Here is a 10,328-nt window from a genome sequence, read left to right as displayed (position 1 = left end):
CGGAAGGAAGGCCGGCCAGGGAGTGAAAGGTGAAGGGGGGAGGCAGGGGGGAGGGAAGAGGAGGACAGGGGGAGGGGCAGCAGGGGAGAGGGAGAGGGAGGGGGGAGGCGTGTCTGGGGCATGGTGGGCGAGGTCACCAGAGCGGGTGGCACTCAGGGTGTCAGGAGAAGGCTGGCAGCAGGGGGGTGGGGGGCAGGGCAGTCGGAGCCAAGGAAGGAGTTCAAGGAGCGGCCGCCCATCCCGCCACCTCCCTCCCATGGTTTTAATTAGGTTCTGGCACTCTCCATCGGAGCACTGTGCTCAGCATCTGCTGATCAGGCGGGAGGAAGCAGGAGGAGTGACGCCCAGCCCACAGTGCAGAGCGGCAGGGGTCTGGGCTCAGCCGGGAGACCTCCCTCGGGCTCCTTCCTGAGACACACAGGGGGTGCTATCACCTTAAAATGCTTTTAAGCCCAGGCCTGCTTGGCTCAGTGGGTAGAGCGTCAGCCTGCGGACTGATGGGTCCCAGGTTCGATTCCCGCCAAGGGCACAGGCCCGGGTTGCAGGCTCAATCTCCAGTAGGGGGTGTGCAGGAGCAGCCGATCAATGATTCTCTCTCATTGATTTCTCTCCCTCCCTCTCCCTTCCTCTCTGAAATCAATAAAATTTATTAAAAGAATATTTTTAAAACGTGTGCTCCCTTCCCTGGAGCCCTGAATGTTGAGGGTCGTAGGGCCAGCCCCCACCTCCAGCGCTGTCGGCACTTCCTGCTCTGGGGGAGGGGTCCCTGGAACCTGGGGTTCCGTGCTGAGTGGTCTGCTCGCAGACAGGCGTCACTCACCCCCAGGGGCGCCCAGGACCGGGACCCCAGTGGGCAAATGCCCTGGGGGTGGGGGCAGCTGTCGCCGGAGGCACTGACAGCCCAGCTCCAGGGCGGGGTCTGTCCGCTCCTCTGACCTCACGGGGGGGGGGGGGGGGGGGGGTGACAGCGTTCTCTCTTGGAAACCTCCCGCCATCTCACTCAGAGGGAGGGGAGAGCAGTCCGCCCAGCCAGCAGGCCTCCGCGCGCCCGCAGCGGGTGCCCCACCTCCAGGGGCGCCTCCCCCCACAGGGCCTCGGCCTCGGCTGAGCTGAGGTCAGGGCGGAGCAGGTGTGTGCCCAGCTGCTGTGCCCAGCACGGCCTGTCCGGTCCTGTCCCCGTCAGCCGGCCCGGGCTCCCCGCCGGCCAGCCAGCAGGCAGGGGGAGCTCTGAGCCTGAGGCGCCGGGTCCGCAGCCTGGGGCTGACCCCATGGGCCCCGGAGCCCCGCGGAGCCCCGGAGGCTCCTAGGACGGTCCCCGGCCCGCAGGTCTGGGAGCCACGGGACCCGACCCCCAGCCCCATGCAGACACAGGTTCCGGCTCCGGCCCCTGCGGAGGCCACAGCCCAAGTCCCGTGTTTCCCCGAAAATAAGACCTACGGTACTTACAGGTTTCCTTCTGAGTGAAATAGAAGGCATCCCCCCGAAAATAAGGCCCCCCCGGCTCTGTCTCAGAATGTTATTGCTAAACATGAGAGATTTGGTCCACTGAAGTTCAGGAATTGGATTGTTATGATGATGTTCCAGAAGATGATGACATGATTCTCATTGAATAAATGAGTAAATTCTTGATACTGTAGGATTCACAGTTTGTCTGGTTTGTGTCACAACTATCGTACTACCGTTTCATATACAGGTGATAAATTTCCTTTATTTTCATTTAACAATAAATGCGCACCGTATTCTTCTTCATGGAAAAATAAGACATCCCCTGAAAATAAGACCCAGCGCATCTTTGGGAGCAAAAATTAATATAAGACAGTCTTATTTTCTGGGAAACAGGGTAGTTTCTTTCCGTGGGAACCTCAAAAGACAGAGGCTTGTTGGGGGCTGCAGCCATCTCCTCCTCCTCCCCTCTCCCCTCCTCTCCCCCCCCCCCCCCCCCCGCCAAGGAGGGGGCGTCCCTGGGAATTTCAGCAGCCCGTGGCCCAGCCCAGCCCCCTGTGGTCCGGCTTTAGGGTCAGAGGGAGCTGTGCCGGGCCCGGGGGAGGTGGGGGTTCAGCTGCCTTCCCCCAGGCGGGGGGAGGGCGGGGGCTGACGGACGGGAGGTGATGCGAGCTGAGTGGCTTGGAGGGACCCGGTGGCCCGTGAAGAGTCCCTTCGCCCTCCCTCCCCGCCTGGAGTTTGCTTTACAAATTAGCGGAGGGCAGGGGTCGCCTGCGCAGAGGCGGGTGGGAGCCAGGAGGGGGCGGAGGGAGAACGGGGTGACAGTCAGGGGTCAGGATCTCACTGGCAGTCCCCGCAGAACAGAGGGCGTGGCCCAGGCCGGGGGCTGAGGTGGGGGGCCTGCTGAGCGGGGTGGGTCCAGCTCCCCGCTCCAGGCTGGGGCCCCTCAGAGGGGAGGGAGGGAGGGAGGGTCTGAATGCCAGGAGCAGGCGCTGACCAGGCCCTGGAGGGAAACTAACCATCCCCTCCTTCCCCCCTTTCCCCCCCCCACCCGCTGGGCCCACTGGCTGGCCCTCCCCTCCGAGGGGATAATTCACCCACAGCGCCTCCTGCTGGCTCCCTGTGGCCCTGCGCCCAGCCTGGGTCTGCACCAGGGACATGGGGTGGCTGGGCAGGAGCACAGAGCAGGCACCAGGCAGCACCTGTGAGGGAGGCGACGGGCACTCTCCCCGCACGGACCTGGCGCAAGCCTGTGCTCCCTGACCTTGTCCCTTAGGCCTCACGCAGCCACGGCGGTGGGGGCTGACCCATTGTGCAGACTGGAAAACTGAGGCGCAGAGGACACGATTGCCCAAGGCCGCACAGCAGTTCCTGACAGAGGTGGGACCCGCCCCCACACCCCTGGCCCCCACACTATTCACAGAAGCCTGCCCCCCAGACGCAGAGATGAGCTTCTACGCCGTCTCTCCCCCACCCCGTCTCTCCCCACCCCTTCTCTCCCCGACCCCATCCCTTCCCCACCCCTTCTCTCCCACACCCCGTCCCTTCCCCACTCCATCTCTCCCCCCCGCCTCTCCCCCCGTCTCTCCCCCCACACCATCTCTCCCCACCCCATCTCTCCCCCACACCATCTCTCCCCACCCCTTCTCTCCCTGACCCCATCCCTTCCCCACCCCATTTCTCTCCCCACCCTGTCTCTCCCCCACCCCATCTCTCTCCCACCCCATCTCTCTCCCCACCCTGTCTCTCCCCCACCCTATCCCTCCCCCACCCCATCCCTCTCCCACCCCGGCTCTCCCCCCACCCCGGCTCTCCCGGACGGAGCATCTACCCTGTTTCCCCGAAAATAAGACAGTGTCTTATATTATTTTTTTCTCCCAAAGTTGCGCTAGGCCTTATTTTCGGAGGATGTCTTATTTTCGGGGAAACACGGTAGCATCGAATGAACCAATAGTTACTTTCCACTCCGTGTGTGCAGGAGCCGCCTGACCGGCGGGCTGGCTCCCTCTGGGCGGCTGCCGTTGGGCGGCAGGCGGTTGGGAGACTGGGAGCTGCTGGGATCAGAGCCTCTGGGAGCTGCGACCCCACACGGTCCCTCTGGACCCGGCTCTCAGCCTGCTCCTCCCGGGGCGCCGGTGGGCTGGCCTGTGCCGGCTGCAGGGGAGGCCCTGCCCCAGCCCACGCTGCCCACCTTGCACCTGGACACTGCCCGCCTGCATGCTGGACTCCGCCCTCAGTGGGGTCGCGGCCCAGGCTGATGTGTCTGAAGCAGGAAGGGGCTCCGGGTGAGGAGCAGAGCCAGCTGCCTGGGCTGGGGACTAATTCCCGCACCCTCACCCACCCTCCGGGTTAGACACCCACTGGGGGCCTCGGCCTCGCCCTGGCCCTCGCCCTCAGGCAGACACCGCGGACGCCCCTGGGTCCTGGCGCCTGGGCCTCTGCGGTGTACGGCCATCCTCCAGACTGCTGCTCTTCCAGCTCCTCCCTCCCTGGCTCTCCCTGCTCCTCGCCCCTCCCGGGTCTGGACCTGGCCCTCCGCTGTCCCCCATTAGGGAGGGCCTGGGCGCCTGCTCTGAGCTCTGTGCCCTCCCCCAGCCTTTCCGGAGACCCTGGGGCCGTCCCCCATCGCATGCTCCATCGCGTCCCCCCTCAAAGCCCTCTGCCCTGCCGGCCGTGCACGGGTTCGGTGGGTGAGGGGCACCTCCGGGAGTGGCCTCCCAGATTCACTGCCCAGCCCGTGGGGGCCGATGGCCCAGGTGACCTGCAGCCAGAACCGGCCAGTCCCCAGGTGTGAGGACAGGGGCCGTCCGACCTGGCCTGCCGTCCCTGTGCCCACCGGACGGCCTGGCGGAGGGGAGGCTCCAGGGGAGCACTCCAGGCGGGGCGTCTCAGCAGTCAGGGCCCAGGCCTGGCCCGCAGCTGCCCGGCCGCCGGCCGCCAGGAGGGCAGCAGCTGGTGCGGCCCAGACTCGGCGGAGGAGGCCTGTGGGCACCATCTGGCGGGCCGGTGCCGGGCGCTGCCGTCCGTGTGGGTTTAGGGTGCAGCCCGTGGCCTCCGGGCGCAGTGTTCCCTGTGGGGCTCTGTCCTGCGGGCATGGACGCCCACCTGAGGGCAGGGGGACAGAGGTTAGGGAGCCAGCCTGGGGCCTGCGGGCTGGGCCTGGAGCTGACACCTGTTTGCGCTCAAACCCTGCAGGGCCTCCTTCCTCCTCCTCAGAGCTTCTGCTCCCCCCCTCCCCCCCCACCAGGTGTCTCTGCCAGCACCCAGGGGAGCCCAGTCCCCCCAAGACACACGCCTGCAGAGCCGGACGCACTGCGGGGTCCGGCCTCCCAGGCGGCAGGACAGGGGCCAGGGCCAGGCGATCCCACTCCGTGCGGCACCGGACCAGACGGGACCAGGATGCAGCGATGACAGTGACGACCCTCCCGCCCGGAGGGTCTGGTGAGTGGGCGCTGACACCCCCAGTCCACCCCCCGCTCCCCCCTTCCCCCCGAGCAAAGGGACGCGCTCTGGCCGCACAGCTGGCCACTGGCCCCGAGCCCGGAGTGTCTGACGGTACGGGGGCGGGGGGACACTCCTCGGGGTCACAGGTGAGACGGAGTGGAGCCCGCGGCCGCGAAGCCCGGAGGACGGACGGACGGACGGACGGCTCGCACACCTGGACAGACGGTGCCTCTTCAAACGCGGCCCGCCCGCTGCGCCCGCTCAATCTGCAGACAGTTGGGCGCGATTCAGCGAAGCGAGTGAGAAAGTGCAGGTCCCGGTTTGGATTGACATCAAAGTGCCTCGCTGTCGACTTTACATTTATCTCTGGGGGGGGGGGGGGGGGGGGCGGCAGGAGGACGGAGGAGCAGGCGCGGGGAAGCTGGAGAGCCAGGCCTGCGTGAGCAGCAGAGCTCAGGTCCCACCCGGCCGCCCTCTCTGCGGAGACCGAGGAGACGGAGGAGCCGGTGACTGGAAGCAGCCGGCAGCCCTGGACCCCAGGAACCAGTGCTCCCAGGGCCAGGAGCCAGTGCTCCCAGGACCAGGAACCAGTGCTCACAGGACAGGAGCCCAGTGCTCCCAGGACCAGGAACCAGTGCTCCCAGGACAGGAGCCAGTGCTCCCAGGACCAGGAACCAGTGCTCCCAGGACAGGAGCCCAGTGCTCCCAGGACAGGAGCCCAGTGCTCCCAGGACCAGGAACCAGTGCTCACAGGACCAGGAACCAGTGCTCCCAGGGCCAGGAACCAGTGCTCCCAGGACAGGAGCCCAGTGCTCACAGGACAGGAGCCAGTGCTCCCAGGACCAGGAACCAGTGCTCCCAGGACCAGGAGCCCAGTGCTCACAGGACCTGGAGCCAGTGCTCACAGGACCAGGAGCCCAGTGCTCCCAGGACCAGGAACCAGTGCTCACAAGGCTGCAGGGGGTCCCGGGGGGCCCGGGGGGTGGTAACACGGACACTCCATGCACACCGGGCCGTGAGGGTGGAGCTGCTGGCGAGACAGGACAATGACATGGAAAACGAAGAAAACCCACTCGGTGGAGGAGCAGCGTCCACGTCTGTCCTTTCCCCGTCCTGTCCTCAAGGAGAGGTGGCCAGCGGCTCCCTCTCACAGCCCGTCAGCGAGGCGGTGAAGAGGACAATGTATGAGACGCCAGAGAGGGAACGCCATCAGGCAGATGACAAACATGTTATCGTCAAAGAGTTTTAAAAAGACGTGTGGATTTGTCAGTTTAAAAGAGAGGGTAGCCAAAACCGGTTTGGTTCGGTGGATAGAGCGTCGGCTTGGGGACTGAAAGGTCCCGGGTTCGATTCCGGTCAAGGGCATGGACCTTGGTTGCGGACACATCCCCAGTAGTGGGTGTGCAAGAGGCAGCTGATTGATGATTCTCTCTCATCGATGTTTCTAACTCTCTATCCCTCTCTCTTCCTCTCTGTACAAAATCAATAAAATATATTTAAAAAAATAAAAAATAAAAGAGAGGGTAACATCCTGTGCTTCTTTCCACTGTAATTAAACGTTCTCCTCTGCCCCTACTTTTGCATCCATAGTTTGTGGGGTCTTTCCATAAAGAGGGGCCCCAAACTGCCCGCCTCGTCCTCGCCGTGTGTCTGTGGCTGGGGCGAGGCGGACAGAGGCCGCTCTCAGGCACTTACCACGGTGACCGTTTCTTCCTGGTGACTGGACCCAACTCCCGCCTCGCCGCCTTTACCCCGGCCCCCCACCCCGCCCTGCCCTGCTGCCCCGACGGTCTCTCCCTCCGGGGACCCTGCCTTCCTCCCACTCCGAGCACCCACAACGGGGAACCCCGATCTCAGGGGCCGTGACCCACAGCCTCTGGCAGTCCTGCCTGGGCCTGGTTCTGACCTCACCCAGCCGCTCAGAGACGAGGAAAGGCCCCGAGAGGACCAAGGCCCTGGCAGGGCTGCAGGGGTGCGGCCACAGCCAAGGAATGCTGGCGGCCACCAGGCCCCGAGGAGTCGAGGGACAGCTTGGCCCCTGGGACCCCTGGAGGGGGCACCGCCCCGGGGACACCAGGGTTTGGGATTTCAGACTCCAGCCCTGAGAGGGTGACTTCTCCTGAGGAAGCCCCACGTGTGGTGACACATTACAGCGGCCGCAGGAAACTAAGACCTTATCCAACGCCTGTGCTTACTGCCTGGCCCGCCGGGGCCTTACGTGCTCGTCCCCCTCGTCCCTCAGGTCTCCGTGCAAACATCTGTCTGCCTGATCCACACAGTCCCTCCCCCATTTTCCTCCGCGGCATGGATCGCCCGCCCCTCCGGCCACCCCCAGGCTCTGGGGGGACAGGCTCCGGGGGGACAGGCTCTGGGGGGACAGGTTCTCGGGGGACAGGCTCTGGGGGGACAGGCTCTCGGGGGGACGGGCTCTGTGGGGACAGCTCTGGGGGGACAGGCTCTGGGGGGGACAGGCTCTTCGGGGGACAGGCTCTGGGGGGACAGGCCTCGGGGGGGACAGGCTCTGGGGGGGAAGGCTCTCGGGGGACAGGCTCTGGGGGACAGGCTCTGTGGGGACAGGCTCGGGGACAGGCTCTAGGGGGACAGGCGCCTGGGGGACAGGCTTCTCGGGGGGACAGGCTCTGGGGGGACAGGCTCTCGGGGGGAAGGCTCTGGGGGACAGGCTCTGGGGGGGACGGCTCTGGGGGACAGGCTCTGGGGGGACGGCTCTGGGGGGACAGGCTCTGGGGGACAGGCTCTCCGGGGGACAGGCTCTGGGGGGCCAGGCTCTGGGGGGACAGGCTCTGGGGGGACAGGCTCTGGGGGGACAGGCTCTCGGGGGGACAGGCTCTGGGGGGACAGGCTCGGGGGGGGACAGGCTCTGGGGGACAGGTCTCTCGGGGGGACAGGCTCTGGGGGACAGGCTCGCGGGGGACAGGCTCTGGGGGGACAGGCTCTGGGGGACAGGCTCTCGGGGGGACAGGCTCTGGGGGACAGGCTCTCGGGGGGACAGGCCTCATCGGGGGACAGGCTCTCGGGGGACGGCTCTGGGGGACAGGCTCTGGGGGGACAGGCTCTCGGGGGGACAGGCTCTGGGGGGACAGGCTCTCGGGGGACAGGCTCTCGGGGGACAGGCTCTAGGGGACAGGTCTCGGGGGGACAGGCTCTGGGGGACAGGCTCTCGGGGGACAGGCTCTGGGGGACAGGCTCTCGGGGGGACAGGCTCTGGGGGGACAGGCTCTCGGGGGACAGGCTCTGGGGGACAGGCTCTGGGGGACAGGCTCTGGGGGGACAGGCTCTTGGGGGACAGGCTCTGGGGGAACAGGGCTCTGGGGGACAGGCTCTCTGGGGGACAGGCTCTGGGGGGACAGGCTCTGGGGGGACAGGCTCTGGGGGGACAGGCTCTCGGGGGACAGGCTCTGGGGGGACAGGCTCTCGGGGGACAGGCTCTGGGGGGACAGGCTCTGGGGGACAGGTCTGGGGGGGAAGGCTCTGGGGGGACAGGCTCTTGGGGGACAGGCTCTGGGGGACAGGCTAGCTTGGGGGACAGGCTCTGGGGGGACAGGTCTGGGGGGACAGGCTGTCGGGGGGACAGGCTCGGGGGACAGGCTCTCGGGGGACAGGCTGGGGGGACAAGGCTCTCGGGGGGAAAGGCTCCGGGGGGACAGGCTCTAGGGGACAGGCTCTGGGGGGGACAGGCTCTGGGGGACAGGCTCTGGGGGACAGGCTCTGGGGGGACAGGCTCTCTTGGGGGACAGGCTCTGGGGGGACAGGCTCTGGGGGGACAGGCTCTGGGGGGACAGGACTCTCGGGGACAGGCTCCGGGGGGGACAGGCTCTCGGGGGACAGGCTCTGGGGGGACAGGCTCTGGGGGGACAGGCTCTGGGGGGACAGGCTCTGGGGGGGACAGGCTCTGGGGGGACACGGCTCTGGGGGACAGGCTCTCGGGGGACAGGCTCTGGGGGGACAGGCTCTCGGGGGACAGGCTCGGGGGGGGACAGGCTCTGGGGGGACAGGCTGTCGGGGGACAGGCTCTGGGGGGACAGGCTCTGGGGGGACAGGCTCTTGGGGGGACAGGCTGTTGGGGGACAGGCTCTGGGGGGACAGGCTCTCTTGGGGGACAGGCTCTGGGGGGACAGGCTCTGGGGGGACAGGCTGTCGGGGGACAGGCTCTGGGGGACAGGCTCTCGGGGGACAGGCTCTGGGGGACAGGCTCTCGGGGGGACAGGCTCCGGGGGGACAGGCTCTAGGGGACAGGCTCTGGGGGGACAGGCTCTGGGGGACAGGCTCTCGGGGGACAGGCTCTGGGGGACAGGCTCTCGGGGGGACAGGCTCTGGGGGGACAGGCTCTCAGGGGGACAGGCTCTGGGGGACAGGCTCTGGGGACAGGCTCTGGGGGGACAGGCTCTCGGGGGACAGGCTCTGGGGGGACAGGCTCTCGGGGGACAGGCTCCGGGGGGACAGGCTCTGGGGGGACAGGCTGTCGGGGGACGACAGGCTCTGGGGGACAGGCTCTTGGGGGGACAGGCTGTTGGGGGACAGGCTCTGGGGGACAGGCTCTCTTGGGGGACAGGCTCTGGGGGGACAGGCTCTGGGGGGACAGGCTCTCGGGGGACAGGCTCTGGGGGACAGGCTCTGGGGGGACAGGCTCTGGGGGACAGGCTCTGGGGGGACAGGCTCTGGGGGGACAGGCTCTCGGGGGACAGGCTCTCGGGGACAGGCTCTCGGGGGGACAGGCTCTGGGGGACAGGCTCTGGGGGGACAGGCTCTTGGGGGGACAGGCTCTTGAGGGGACAGGCTGTCGGGGGACAGGCTCTGGGGGGACAGGCTCTCGGGGGGACAGCACCTGCCGTCTGCTGATCTGTGTGGTCCCGTGCGGTGTTGCCGGCCTCACCCAGCCCGGCCCACGAGGGCTGGCCCGGGCCGCTGTGGGAAGCGATGCTCTGTGAGTCTCCTTAGTGACGGGATCGGGAAGTCCCCGCCACGAGGGGCCCCTGAAGGCCTCTGAGCTCAGATTTTTGGCTGCAAAGGGAAGAGACAGAGGACGGAACCCTGCCTGTGTCCAGGAACGCCACTGCTGCCTCCCTCCCTGGTCCATCAGCCAGCCAGGGACAGCCAGGGACAGCCAGGGACCGGCCAGGGATCGACCAGGGGGACCGGCCAGGGGGACCAGCCAGGGGGACCGGCCAGGGGGGCCAGCCACGGACCAGCCAGGGACCAGCCAGGGACCGGCCAGGGGGACCGGCCAGGGACCAGTCAGGGGGACCGGCCAGGGACCAGCCAGGGGGACCGGCCAGGGGGACCAGCCACGGACCGGCCAGGGACCGGCCAGGGACCAGCCAGGGGGACCGGCCAGGGACCAGCCAGGGACCAGACAGGGGGACCGGCCAGGGACCAGCCAGGGACCAGCCAGGGACCAGCCAGGGGGACCGGCCAGGGACCGG

The sequence above is a fragment of the Pipistrellus kuhlii genome, unplaced genomic scaffold (genome assembly GCF_014108245.1).
Source record: "Pipistrellus kuhlii isolate mPipKuh1 unplaced genomic scaffold, mPipKuh1.p scaffold_m20_p_58, whole genome shotgun sequence".
In the NCBI taxonomy this organism is placed as follows: Eukaryota; Metazoa; Chordata; class Mammalia; order Chiroptera; family Vespertilionidae; genus Pipistrellus; species Pipistrellus kuhlii.
Note: the sequence above shows the minus strand (reverse complement) of the source record.